The following is a 12,937-nucleotide window of genomic DNA, read 5'->3' as shown; positions in this document are numbered from 1 at the left end:
TTATGAGTATCCACCCACTTCTACTTTAGTCACCCGATCCAGAGGAAAAAAAGGTTTCAGAAGACTTTAACCTGCTCTGTATCAGCAGGGAAAGAAAAAAAATCAAGCTAGCAGCTGCAGCTGCTCCAGTTCTCCCTCCAATCCCAGCTCCCCCTCCCACATCGCCCCACCGCAGCTCGTTCACACACAGCAAATCCCAGCCCTCACTGCTAATTCTCGTCTGCAATTCTGGTGCTGTGCCTGACTCGGACACTTTCAGAGAGATTGTCATTCCCCTGCTGTTTTAATCGGGGTAGATGGCAGACCCAATTAATATACTTTTATAAACCCCATCCCTGTGGGACCCTTCCCCGAGGGTACTACTCAGTTTGTAATCTCTCCCACATGTCCAGTAAATTTACTAGGGGCAGATATATTATCACAGTTCTGCTCCAGAATACAATTCCAAGATGATGGTCAGATGGTTCTTACGTTATATAATCCCTATGTAGATGAAGACAGTGAAGAAATCTGTATTTTGCATGCCCTTCTTACGGTTAGATGGCCCTGATAGGCTCAGATCCACCCCTAATATTGCCTGAGGATCAACGACTCACCCCATACCTCTCAGAGATACCATCTAAACTCTGGTCAAAAGGGCCTAATGATATAGGGATAATGCCTGTAGAACCAGTAAAAGTGTTTCTCAAACCTGGTGCCTAATCCACATACTCTTTTGTCCCAATTACCCCAGGATGCTGCTTGGTTTACAGTTATTGATCTTACCAATGCCTTCTTTAGCATTCTGTTACACCCAGACTGCCAGTTTCTATTTGCATTCACTTATCAGGGACGACAGTTAACATGGACAGTTATGCCACAAGGGGCCCAAAACAGTCCCAACCAGTTTGCAAAAAATATGAGCAGGTGTCTTTTGCCATTGTTGCCACTGTTAGCCTCCTCAAGCATCTGGCAGCACTGAACTGTCTGGTTTCGGCCTCGGGACTTCAGTTCTGCCTTGGTCAAGTGATATTCTTGGGTCACTGTCTCCCTCAGGGTACCAGACACCTCGCAGAAGAAAGAAAAATAGCTGTCAGCTCCCTTCCTTTCCCAAAAGATGAAACTGAACTCCAGCATTTTTTTGGATTATGCACCTATTGTTGTCAGTGGATACCGGATGCATCCCGCATAATGCAACCCCTTTACAATGCCTTGAAAGACGGTATAATGAACTATAAGGAAAGATGGCAGTGATGAGGATTACCTCCAATATGATTGTTCCCAACTTTTGACTGAAGAAACAGCTACTCCACCAAATGTCAGTGAGAATTCACTCCCAGATCCTGATCTGGTGTTATACACGGATGGTTCAAGATATGCTGATGAGTTTAGTAGATTCCACACGGAATATGCTGTTACCACAGAGGACCCTGTAGTGCACGCAGCTGCGCTCCCGCCCTCACAGTCAGCACGAGAAGCAGAACTCCAGGCTCTGTCTACTGCATGTACTTTGGCCAAGAACAGACAGGCTAATATATACATGGTCTCACGGTATGCATTTGGTATTGCTCACGATTTTGGGGCTCTATGGGCCAATCGAGGGTTTATTACTACTTCCGGAACTCCAGTGAAATATGTTGAAGCTGTTAAAACCCTCATGGACTCAATCAAATTACCTACTCAGGTGGCCATTATCAAAGTTAAGGCGCACGGTCATAGGAACAGTCCACAGACTGTTGGCAATGTATTTGCGGATATGCAAGCAAAAGCCACCGCTCTTTTACCTGTTGAACCAACCATACCAACTATGGTGACCACACGCTCTCAGCGTAAACAGTTACAAGAAGCATTGACCCTACAAGAACCTGATGATCTACAACAGACTGAAGTTTTCTGTCGGACCCCGCGAGACCGCTTAATGACGATGCAGAAAATGTCTCCAAAGGAAGAGGTGAAGCAATGGAAAACTGATGGGGCACGTATGGATAATGGTCTCTGAAAAAAAAAGGACCAACTTGTGTGTCTCCCTGAGCGGATGTACCCTGCTATTGCCATATGGGCACATGGACCTACACATCGAGGAAAGAATCAGGCCCTCACACTGGTGCAAAAATTCTACTGTGCCCCAGTTCTCCAGTTGGCCGGAAGCATTCCCTGTTACCAACATGACTGCAAAGACCACAGCGAAGAAACTGGTGATGGAAGTTATATGCAGATATGGGGTTCCAGAAGTTGTTGAAAGTGATCAAGATCTGGCCTTTTCTTCTCATGTGTACCAAGAAGTTCTGACAATGCTTGGATCCACTGTAGCCCTCCATACTCCGTATCACCCACAATCCAGTGGGAAAGTTGAGAGGCTGAATGGCACACTGAGGGGACAATTGGCCAAAATGATGCAGTAGACTACGGCTCCATGGCCAGAGCTCCTACCCATTGTACTATACCACATTCATACTACCCCTATTGATGGCTTGTCCCCATATAAGATATTGTTTGGTACTAGGCCCCCAGTTGCAAATTTCCAGCCTCAGCAGTTATCAGAAGAATCTGACCGTGCTGTTAAATGTGTTATTCAGCTTAGTAAAAATCTTGCTAACACCTATGTTCTAGTTTCCTCTCCTTTTTCAGATTCAGCAGAAGCCGACACCTGTCATAACCTGAAGCCTGGTGATTTGGTAGTCGTGAAGAGGCATGTCAGAAAGCAAGGACTAGAGCCCTTGTTCTCCTCATCACCCAACAAGCCAATAGCAAATAAAGGGGACATAATGTTTTGCTTTTTTGCATTTTCCATATTATTATTGGTAGAAGTTGTAAGATATTCAAAGACTCAGAGATCAATACGATAAAGACAATGATCGTAATAAGGACAGATGGTGGTCAGACACCTTCTCCTTTCTCAATCCAGCCAATTGATTTAAGGGAATTGGGGGCTGGATAGCTGGGATCTTGCAAAGCTTGTTACACATTGCTGCCTGTATCCTTGTTGTATATGTAATACTAAAACTTGTTCTTTGGTGTATTTCTGTATGTATTAGGAAATTCTGCACTAAGACAGCTAATGATGATACCAAAGGCGTCGTTGCCCCTGCTCTTCTCTGCACCAATCTCAAAAGGCTACTTGATGAAGATGTTGAAGCCAAGCACATGGCTACCTACAAAAGATCTCCACCACCGTTATCAAAAATTGTTATTCGTGAACTGCAGTTACAGGGGGGACGGGTGCGCCGCAACAGCCATGACTGATAACACGGCATCAGTTATGTGAAGACCAGTACCCCTCAAGCTGGTAGCTTGGGATAGCACCTCTGATGCTGCATATGTGTTAAAAAAATTTATCTAGGGGGGAATGTGAAGGGTTAAAACTAAAATCAGAGCTGAAGTTTCATTTATCCATTCTCTGAAGGTTTCGTTTCTCCATTTTAGTTGCTGTAAGATAAATTTTTGTAATTAGGATGAAACCAGACTGTTTTTTCCATCAGGTGCAAGATAAGGGAACCGGGGGTTGTAAAACTCTGAAGAATATGCCATTATATTGCTTTCTATGCTATTTGGATACGGACATATATGTAGTTTCCGGTTTTCTTGCAATATTATTGGCTTATAAAGTGAAGTATTACCATGATGCGATTGGTGGTTGAGAACTTTGCATAATTAAGCAAAAGATTATAAAAGAATTGACTAAACTAAAGGGGCTAGTGATCTGTCTCGATCCTCCCGTACAGAGACCCCTGTCTCCGTGTGGTCATTTGAGTTGCTAGCAACACTCTGTGGAATAATTTGGACATCACTGGCTCAGCCGTGAAGGGTTAATTTAGCCCTCCCTCAATAGCTACCCCGATAATATGACTTGAGTCCTGCCTGTTGCGAACTGTTCTTGCCATGCACTTCACCCCAGCTGCTATTTGCTATTCCTTTTGTAGGTCACTTGAAGTCATCCTGCGGTTGCTGAATGACATTCGAATAAGATGACGGTCATCCCGGTCAGTGGAGAGTCGTTTTCGCCCTCTGCCTGTCTGTAACTCGATTGTCCCCAATGTCTGCTGCTTCACCTTGTTGTAATGGACTGCCGTCTTAGAAATTTTAGGGATGGAGGCAACATGACGCTCACTGTATCCCTCTGCTAGTAAAGCTAGAATTGAGCCTTCTTTTCTTCACTCAAGACTTTTCTTTTCAACTCCTTTGGCATGGTTAAAAGTTATTTTTCATTCCTATTACTTTTGGGATATTACTAGCACTTGTTTTTCCATCCAGTTTGTCCTATTGCAAAAGGATTGTGAACACCACAGCAGGGTTTTTTTTATACTTTCCTTTGTTAAATAAGATTTGGTTCAGGTTATCAACTAATCAGAAGCACATTAAGTAGAATGAGGTGTACTTTATTTGTGACCAAGATGGCGGTTATGAAGATGGCGGAAGATGGCGCCAAAAAGGAGAACAACCACGATGGGTGTGTAGACCCAAGAATGGCGCGAAAATCTGTCAAGCAACATCCCTCGGTCCGCCCATGGTGGGTGTGCCAGAGAAAGAAGAGCCCTCGTCTTCCACTATCGAACTCTGCAAAATGGGTGGAGCGGCTAGAAGTGACATCACCTTGGAACTGGTGGGGTCCAGAAGAAAACTGTGGATGCAGCTGCGCGGTGCCATTCTGTAATCCGGCACCGGCAGCGATGGAACACTCTTGCACCTGTCATTGCAGAGGAGTAGGCCACATAGAGTGGAAATGGCGGCAAGAAGAATCTCGGACGGACCGGTTCTCAGTACCTGTAGAGTAGGGCTACCGGCGGCTGCCGGAGCTGGAGCGTTGTCCCTGGGCTCTGGAATGTCCCCCACAGGAGTCGCAACTTTATCGGGAACCAAAACGACATCATCTGGAGTTGGAAGACGGCGGATAGGAAGCAACGACAGCCCAAGAGGAGTCTGCGCTGGAAACAAAGGCAGTGCCAGAACTACATCGACAAGAGCTAGAGTGTGCAGCTGTGCCCGTGGAAGGATCCAGTGGTCATAGGACAGGGCGCAGCCAGGATGCTGTATCAGGAGATGGTGAGTGCACCGTGGCCCTTAATCCCGGACGACTGATCCATGCCCAACCCCTCCAGAGGTCTGGCCTGTCACTCGGCTTTCCATCCTGAGTAGGGAGCTCCTGCACAGCAGTTCCGTGGCTCACGCCTGTCCCCACTTTACCAGAACCAGGAGGCCAGACCCTCGTCCAGCGGCAGCACATCCCTTGGCGCATTGCAGCTCCAACATACAGCGGGGGGTCCCTTCCCTACTTCTCAGGCAGGCTGCCTGGACTGAAGGGGTAATCCAGCAAAAGAAACAGTGTGAGAAGGAGGTCTGGGCAGAGCTGCACCGACCAGGAGGGGGTGCTATGGCCTGTTGTCGCACTCGTGATCAGCTTGTTTATACCGTCGTGGACAGAGGCTTTGGATTCATATGTGAGGCAGGCACCAACAATAAGATTTATGTTAATACTGGATCGCCCACCAGGGCAGTGGGGTACTCGGTACCGGGCCGGTATCTCAGAGGGATGTGTCACAGTAGCGGTGACCCGGTCCGTGGCCCTGGGCGTCCATGCAAAAAGGGGAAAACGTGGCTGAGTAAAGTTTAAAGGTGGATGATACGTGATGCCACCTGTGGTGCTCAGCAATGAAGGGGTTAAGCCGACACTGCAGGCACAGGCAGATCCTCTGGGACAGATGGTATAAGGCAGCAAGATGTAATAGCTCCCCACAGGTAGAGCTGTAGTCCCAGGGCAGTAGTAATAGGTGTTGAGGAAGAGGGTGCAGTGTTAGGCACAGAGATGTAGCAGTGCTGAAGGGGTTGCAGGAAGAAGGCAATGACACAACAGGGTGCAGTTTCTGTTACCTTTACTTTGCTTTGTAAGTGCAGTCCAGGATCCAGATTACAGATGGAACAGGAGTTGATCAGCCTGGAAGCAACTCAGGAATCTCTCTATGCAGATGGGTTGTGTAGTCTCCTTTCTAGTGCTTATCTGAGGTACTTGCAGCACTGAGTTACACTGAAGTTCCCTTTGCTTGCTCTCTTTTAGAAGTCCCTCGTATGGCAGACAGCTGTAGCCTCCTTCTTCTGGCTCACACGTTGCTGTTGTGCCTCCGAGTCTTAGTTGGGAACAGAGCATTTACAGTTGCTTATTCCTCCGGTTTCTGCTGCAGGACCATCAGTATCCATACAACCTCGGAGACCGGACTCCAGAACATGCGCTACGCTAGAAGTGAGCCCAACTCTGCTCAATCCTCCAGTTCTTCTTCTCCCGTCCACACACTTTTCCCTCCTCACACAAACTAACTAAACTTCCCCTTCCTAGCCCCCAGAGAGCAGCTCTTCCCCCAGCTTTGGTTCAGAGCTCCCTCTGCTGGCCTGGAGTGGGAACCGTGCTGTGTGTTGTATTTACCTGACAGAGAGACCGTTTATTGCTTCCAAGCATGACATCACACTCCTAGGGAGGAAGGTAATGCCACTGTGGTGACCATACTCCTGGGGGCGCTGCAATACCAGCTCCGTGAATTTTGGGAGACCCCTAGATGAAGGGGATTGGGTCTCCTTCTTTAAAGAGGACTGTCCCTGTGTATATTTTGCGGTGGCTGTCACCTTATGTCCCGAGGAGAACCCGGATTTGTATATGGCATCGGAACTGACCCAGCTAGTGCCTTGTACTCGGGCCACTGCTACATCAGGGGCAGCCTCCATTCTGCCCTGGCAGGCTATGACTCTAGCAGCTGCAGAGACATCATCGGCCCGACCATGGGCATGGAGTCCAAAAGAGGACAAAGCGGCACGGGACGTGTGCCATTAAACTGTAGTGACTTTCTGCTAAACAAAAGTTTTGCTTGTTGCAACCTAAATAATATGTGACAGGACTGTTCCGCATCCCTGTGGGTGAAGAAGCCCTGGAGTACCCCTGGAGTTGGGTATAGTGAGGCCGGTACAGCCAGGAGTGAATGTTGATTTTTGTTCTTGTTTTGTTGCATCAGTTGTACCTTTTCTATTTTCTGCTGGACAGCAGGACTTTGCTCTTGTGGAGTGATGGGTCCTTAGACTAATGGACCGGGCGTGGCTGTAGCAACAGACTGTGTTTTTGGACCAGGCAGCATGCGTACGGCTATGGGACCGTACTCTGCACAAAGGGCCGGGAAGGGTAAAACCCCCCAAGGATTGTAGACCCAACGGATGGGCCACGATGCTGTACATATGCTTTAAACCTATGAACGGGACCGTAGTTTAAGAGACTGTGGCTGTGACCTGGGGGACTGTGAACCAGGCACCCAGGACCAGAGACTGAACTCCTACTTGAAAAGACTCGGCTTACATTGTGCTAAGTTTTCTACTTCATTTATTTGTATTTTTCCCTGCGTGGAGTTTTGTTTGTATTTAGTAAATGTTGCATGACATGGTCAGGGACGACCATGAGTAAGGAGAGGAGAGTGTAAGGGGTATACCGGGGTTGTTGTCTTATGTTGTTATATGCATGTACATATATTTATATGTTGTATTTATAGGGATGGTAGCCAGACAACTTACAGCAGTACAACGCCACAGGTTGCTCATCATGTGGCAGCTTACTACGTGATGCCCTTTTGTCTGGGGTGAAACAGACAGGGGAACTCCTGAAGGTGGTGAAGATGGACAGGGAGGATGCTGTGATGCTGGTCGGAACGGGACAACCCAGGTACATGCTGAAGGAGGTCAGGGAGAGTACAGGGAAAGAGAAGAAGGCAAACTGTGTGGAACCCGATATGTATTCTGTAATTGTCTTGAACGGGCTGAGAACAAATAACATTAAAGTTACTCGTTTAAAGTTGGAATTGGACTGTGTTTCTGTTTGTGAACAAGTGTCCAGAGGAAGTCTTGATGGTGTGGAACATGGAGCAACTGGTATGCTGACAGAGAACTGTGAAATGCATGTGACGGGAGACCAGAGCGTGAATTAACCGTTAGCCTCAGCCACAACTACATCTCTGGCGCTCCCTCACACGTGCACACTCTGCAACTGTAATCATTACACCCCTGCATGCTGGAGTGCTCAGATGAGAGCACGTGTGGCCACAAAGAGGGCTCTGAGTGCCATAGGTTCGCCACTAGTGATGAGTGAATTTTTTTCGGAAAACGATCGACAAACATAAATTCGGCACAAATATGTCACATTCGGTTTCGTGATCAGAAACATGAGCAAAATTTTATAAAATCAGTAAAAAGTGTAGGAAAAATTTACATGGCTAAAAAAAACTATTTTCAGCACTTTTGCAATGATAATGGCGGTGTATCATGAGCGTTTTGCATGTGCTTAATGACAGGAAGGGGTTTGCAGAGCTCAGAGGCACGGCGTTCTTGTAAACTTTTTTCCCTAACTTTATGTGTGCACATTGTGGCTACCCAATCAGGACGCAGGAAACATCCACAATGTCCTGACACCACGGCTTGTGTCATTGGCTGCTGAAATTACATGTCACTCTCCATATAAAGAGTAAACATCTTGTTTTAGTGCCATTTTGACACTGTAATAGCGCAGAGAAGCTGCTCCTGACGTTAGTTCTGTTAGCAAGATTTTAGCTAGATAGCTAGGCGATTGTATATCAGTCAGATAGTGTAGCTAGCTAGTGTCCAGTGTGGCTGTTAAATTTACCTTCCAGCATTTTTTTTTTGGTCATTACTGAGGTCCACAGACAAAGCCAGCAGGGCACATGTCCTACAAGTGTGTTGTGCACTGCTTCTATTGTGCTCCATGAATGAGTATAGCATTCTACATAATATTTTTTCACTAGCTAAATGTGAAACAGCCTGCTGTATCCCACCTTGTACTGTAATTTGTCAAAAAAAAATTATAATTTTTCAGTTGCAAATTATCACACTTTGGCATTTTGTTGGGTTGAAATTGAGCTGGCTGCAGATCTCACGCACATAACCAAAAATTTTTTTCTATTGCTAAATGTCATACAATAGGGGACCTGACTTTAAAATAGCTTGTAGCATCTAGTGTGTTATAGAGGCCTGATCCAGAGGCCACCAAAAAAATCTTGTACTCCTGACGTCATGCAGAAGGGGACATTTGACTTTCAAATTGTTTTTAGCATATCTTTTTTGTCATAAAGGCCTCATCCACACTCAAACAATTCTTTCTTCTGTGACTAACGTGATACAGCAAGCCATATTTCACCTTAAAATTTACTGCCGCTGATATTCAGCTGTTTGCAGAGGTTGCGCAGAGTTTAAAATCTAATTTTTTGTTGCTAATACTGTGCTCCTACAACAGTGTCTGAGCAACATGCCTGGAAAAAAGTGGCCTCTCTTCCTCCTCCTTTTACTCCACCTCAACATCACACCTAGTACAGTCCACAGAGGTGGCACCCAAATTCCCCCTGCATCCTAATTCTCCAACCGTACAACTGACTGTACAGAACCACAGATGGGTGAGACTGAAGATCTGTTCACACATTCTATGCAATGGTCATCAGAAGTGTACTCAAAAGCTTCACAAGAGGAGGAACTCTGCACTGATGCCAAAAATTTTTTTTAGCTTGGATCTGTGGCAGGACAAAGTAAGGTCCGAACAGCATCCTGACCCTCATCATCAGACGTTAATCCCTGGGAGGGGAGGTGATCCTGATGAGACTCAGATATCTGAGGCTCAAGCGGACTGTACTGTGCTGTCAGGGCAGGAAGCGGAGGAGGGCAACTCCAATGGTAAGGAATGTGATAACACAGAGGATGATGATGATGAGGTGTTATATCCCAGTTGGCGTGAGCATAGAGGCACACAGCTGAGTAGGTCATCTGAGGAGGAAGACAAGGAGATTACGTTGCGCCATATGTCGCAGACACATGGTGATGCAGACACGACAAGCAATACATCCTCAGCCACAACTGTAGCTGTGGACCGCAACATCCATGGGTCTGGCAAGGGTTGCCTAGCCTGGGCCTTTTTTGACACTGCAAAAGATGAGCCAACTCATGTAATCTGCCAACTTTGCAAAAAAGACTGAGTAGAGAAAAAAAGTGCTATAATTTGACTACTACATGTATGAAGCTTCACAAGCGCAATCAACATGCGTTACTGTGGGAATCCCACTGTGCAAAAATGCGGACCAACAGACCTCAACAACCATCAGCCCCCCGATCAATTGCATCTGCTGCATCCTCCTCCTCCTCTGTTACCGTGCTTATTGATGTGCAGGTCTTCGACCGCAGAATCTCGGGTTCTTTACCCACTCCAGTCACGCTGACTGAGAGCTCGCCGTCAGCTGTAACGGAAAAGGACATGCCTGCTGTTTTTGACTGATCTCAGAGAACGAGCACACCACAACTTTCTTAATCCACCGTAACATCCCCACCTGCACCTCTCTCATGGTCCAGCAGTTTGTCCAGTTCACCATACTCCGCCCTCTCTCAGCACTGCAGCCTGCTGATGGTACCACAGTTGTGGTCACATTATAGATGGTTTCCTCCTATGCATGACAAAGCTAAGAGGTTGAACTCCACCATCTCCAATCTGTTGGCCACAGAAATGCTGTCTTTCCATCTGGCAGATACAGACAGTTTTTGAAAGCTGATGGCTGTCGCAGTCACCAAGTACTAATTGCCCAGTCGCCATTACTTTTCTAAGAAAGCTGTGCCTGCGCTATACCAGCATGTCACAGACAACATCACCCGTTCCTTGACTAAATCTATGTCTGCCAGGGTCCATTTCACCACAGACACTTAGACGAGTGAAGAGTAAGTATGGCCAATGGCATTACATCTCGCTGACTGGCCACTGGGTGACTCTGGTGGCTGTGGTGGCAGGCAGTCAAGGAGCTGCCCACAAGTCTTTGAATCCTCAAGGCTTATGGGACAAACTCTGTGTCTAACAGTTCTTCCATTGCTTCTGGTTGCTCCACCTCCACTAAGGCCTCCACCTGTGCCCTTAACATCTTCCTTAATCAGATATGCATTCCAACAGTGCAGATAGAATCCCTCCATTATGGAATGACATGGGTTGGAGTAGTGTTATGCAACCACTAGAGGCAGCGTCGGCAGGTAGCGTAGTCAGTAATAGTCAGGGGACAGTACACAGGAGCAGCAATGTAGGTTTACAGGATCAGCAGGTGACAGGAAGCTTGACTAAAGGCTGGTAGCTCAATAATCTCTCAAGGAAGGCAGTATAATGCCAAGTTTAAGTAGGGTGTTCAATCAGGGTGAATCCAATCAGGAACTCAGAGTGGAGACAATCAGGTACTTGTATATGGGTTAGGAAGGAAATGTCCAGGGAGCTGAATAGCTCACAGGGAAGAGCTGCCACCTGGTGCACAAGTGCCGCTGGTTTTGAATCCTGAGAGTACTCCCCTCCTTCCAGGATGACCTCTGGACATCTCAAGTGCTGTCTTCTCTGGATGTCTCTGATGAAAAGCTCTTGTAAGCCTGAGTGCATGAATGCTGCGTTCCGGCTCCCTTGAATTATCTTCTGGTCCATAACCCCTCTATTGCACCAAATATTGTAGTCTTCCTCTGAATCTTCTAGAGTCCAGAATGTCATACACAATGTATTCCTCTTCACCATGGACTTTCTATGGTGGTGGAGGTGTCTGAGTTCTACCTTCGAAATGGGTTCTCACTGAATGGTTTGAGCAAGGATACATGGAACAGAGGATAAATTTTCAGGCTGTTAGGAAGTTTTAAATGGAAAGCAACTGGGTTAATTTGTGCAGAAATTTGAAAAGGTCCTATGAATTTTGGACCCAATTTAGAAGACAGTATGTTCATTTTCAGAGTTTTTTTTTTTAAGAAAGCCAAACCTTGTCACTGCCCTGAAGGGTAGAAGGGGCTATGAGATGTTTATTTGCAGCTTCATTGTAATTTTCTTGGGCTTTTTGTAACTTCTCATTTTCTTCTGAACTTTCTGCAACTCTGAAAGTGTATTTGTAACAGCAGTAACAGAAGCATTAAATGGAGGATAAAAAATAAATACTGGATGCAAGCCAAAGTTAGCAAAAAATAGAATAGACTTTGGGATTTAAAACGATGTTTGAAATTATTATAGGCAAATTCTGCTGTTGGCAAATAGTCCATCCAGTCATCCTGGAGGTAAGGAATAAAGCAGCGCAGGTATTGTTCTAGAGTTTGTTTAGTTCTTTCAGTCTGGCCATTGGATTGTGGGTGGAAGGCCGTAGACAAATTGATAGTAACTCCTAAAGTTGTACTGAACCGTTTCCAAAATCTCGATGTAAACTTAACACCCCTATCCGAAATTAGACTGTCAGGGATTCTATGCAAGCCTAAATATCTGTTTGATTTGTTATTCTGCGGTTTGTTTAATGGTAGTAATACTTTTAGTTGGAATAAAATTGGGCCTTCTTTGTGAGCCGATGAGCCGACCCACCACAACAAGGATAACAGTCATTTCTTTAGCTGGAGGTAAGTCCTCAATAAAATTATGCTAATTGAGATTGATCCCCAAGTCCTGGATGGAACTGGAGGAGGTTGAAGGAGTCCTAGAGAAGAAGATTGTGGCATCCTGCTCTGTACACATGTTAAATGGGAGGAAACATATTTTCCCACATCCTTCCTACAATTAGGCCTTTTAGGGTATGTGCACAAGTTGTGTATTCTGCTGCGGATTTTTCCACGCGGATTTTGCTAAATCCGCAGGTAAAATGACCTGCGTTTTACCTGTGGATTTAGTGTAGGTTTACTGCAGATTTTCTGCAGTTTTTCGTGCGGATTTCACCTGCGTTTTTACACCTTCGGATTCCTATAATGGAAGAGGTGTAAAAACGCAGCGGAAGCCGCACAAATCTGAGCGGAAAAATCCGCAGCATGTGAACAGCGATTTTTATTTTACATTGAATCTAATGGTACTGTACACCACAGGAGAATCTGCTGCGGATCCGCAGGGTCAAATCCGCTGCAGATCCGCAGCAGAATCCACAACGTGTGCACATACCCTAAAGAGAACAAAACAGTAGTT

The sequence above is a fragment of the Dendrobates tinctorius genome, unplaced genomic scaffold, assembly GCF_039654945.1.
Source record: "Dendrobates tinctorius isolate UK_male_01 unplaced genomic scaffold, ASM3965494v1 ptg000011l, whole genome shotgun sequence".
In the NCBI taxonomy this organism is placed as follows: domain Eukaryota; kingdom Metazoa; phylum Chordata; class Amphibia; order Anura; family Dendrobatidae; genus Dendrobates; species Dendrobates tinctorius.
Note: the sequence above shows the minus strand (reverse complement) of the source record.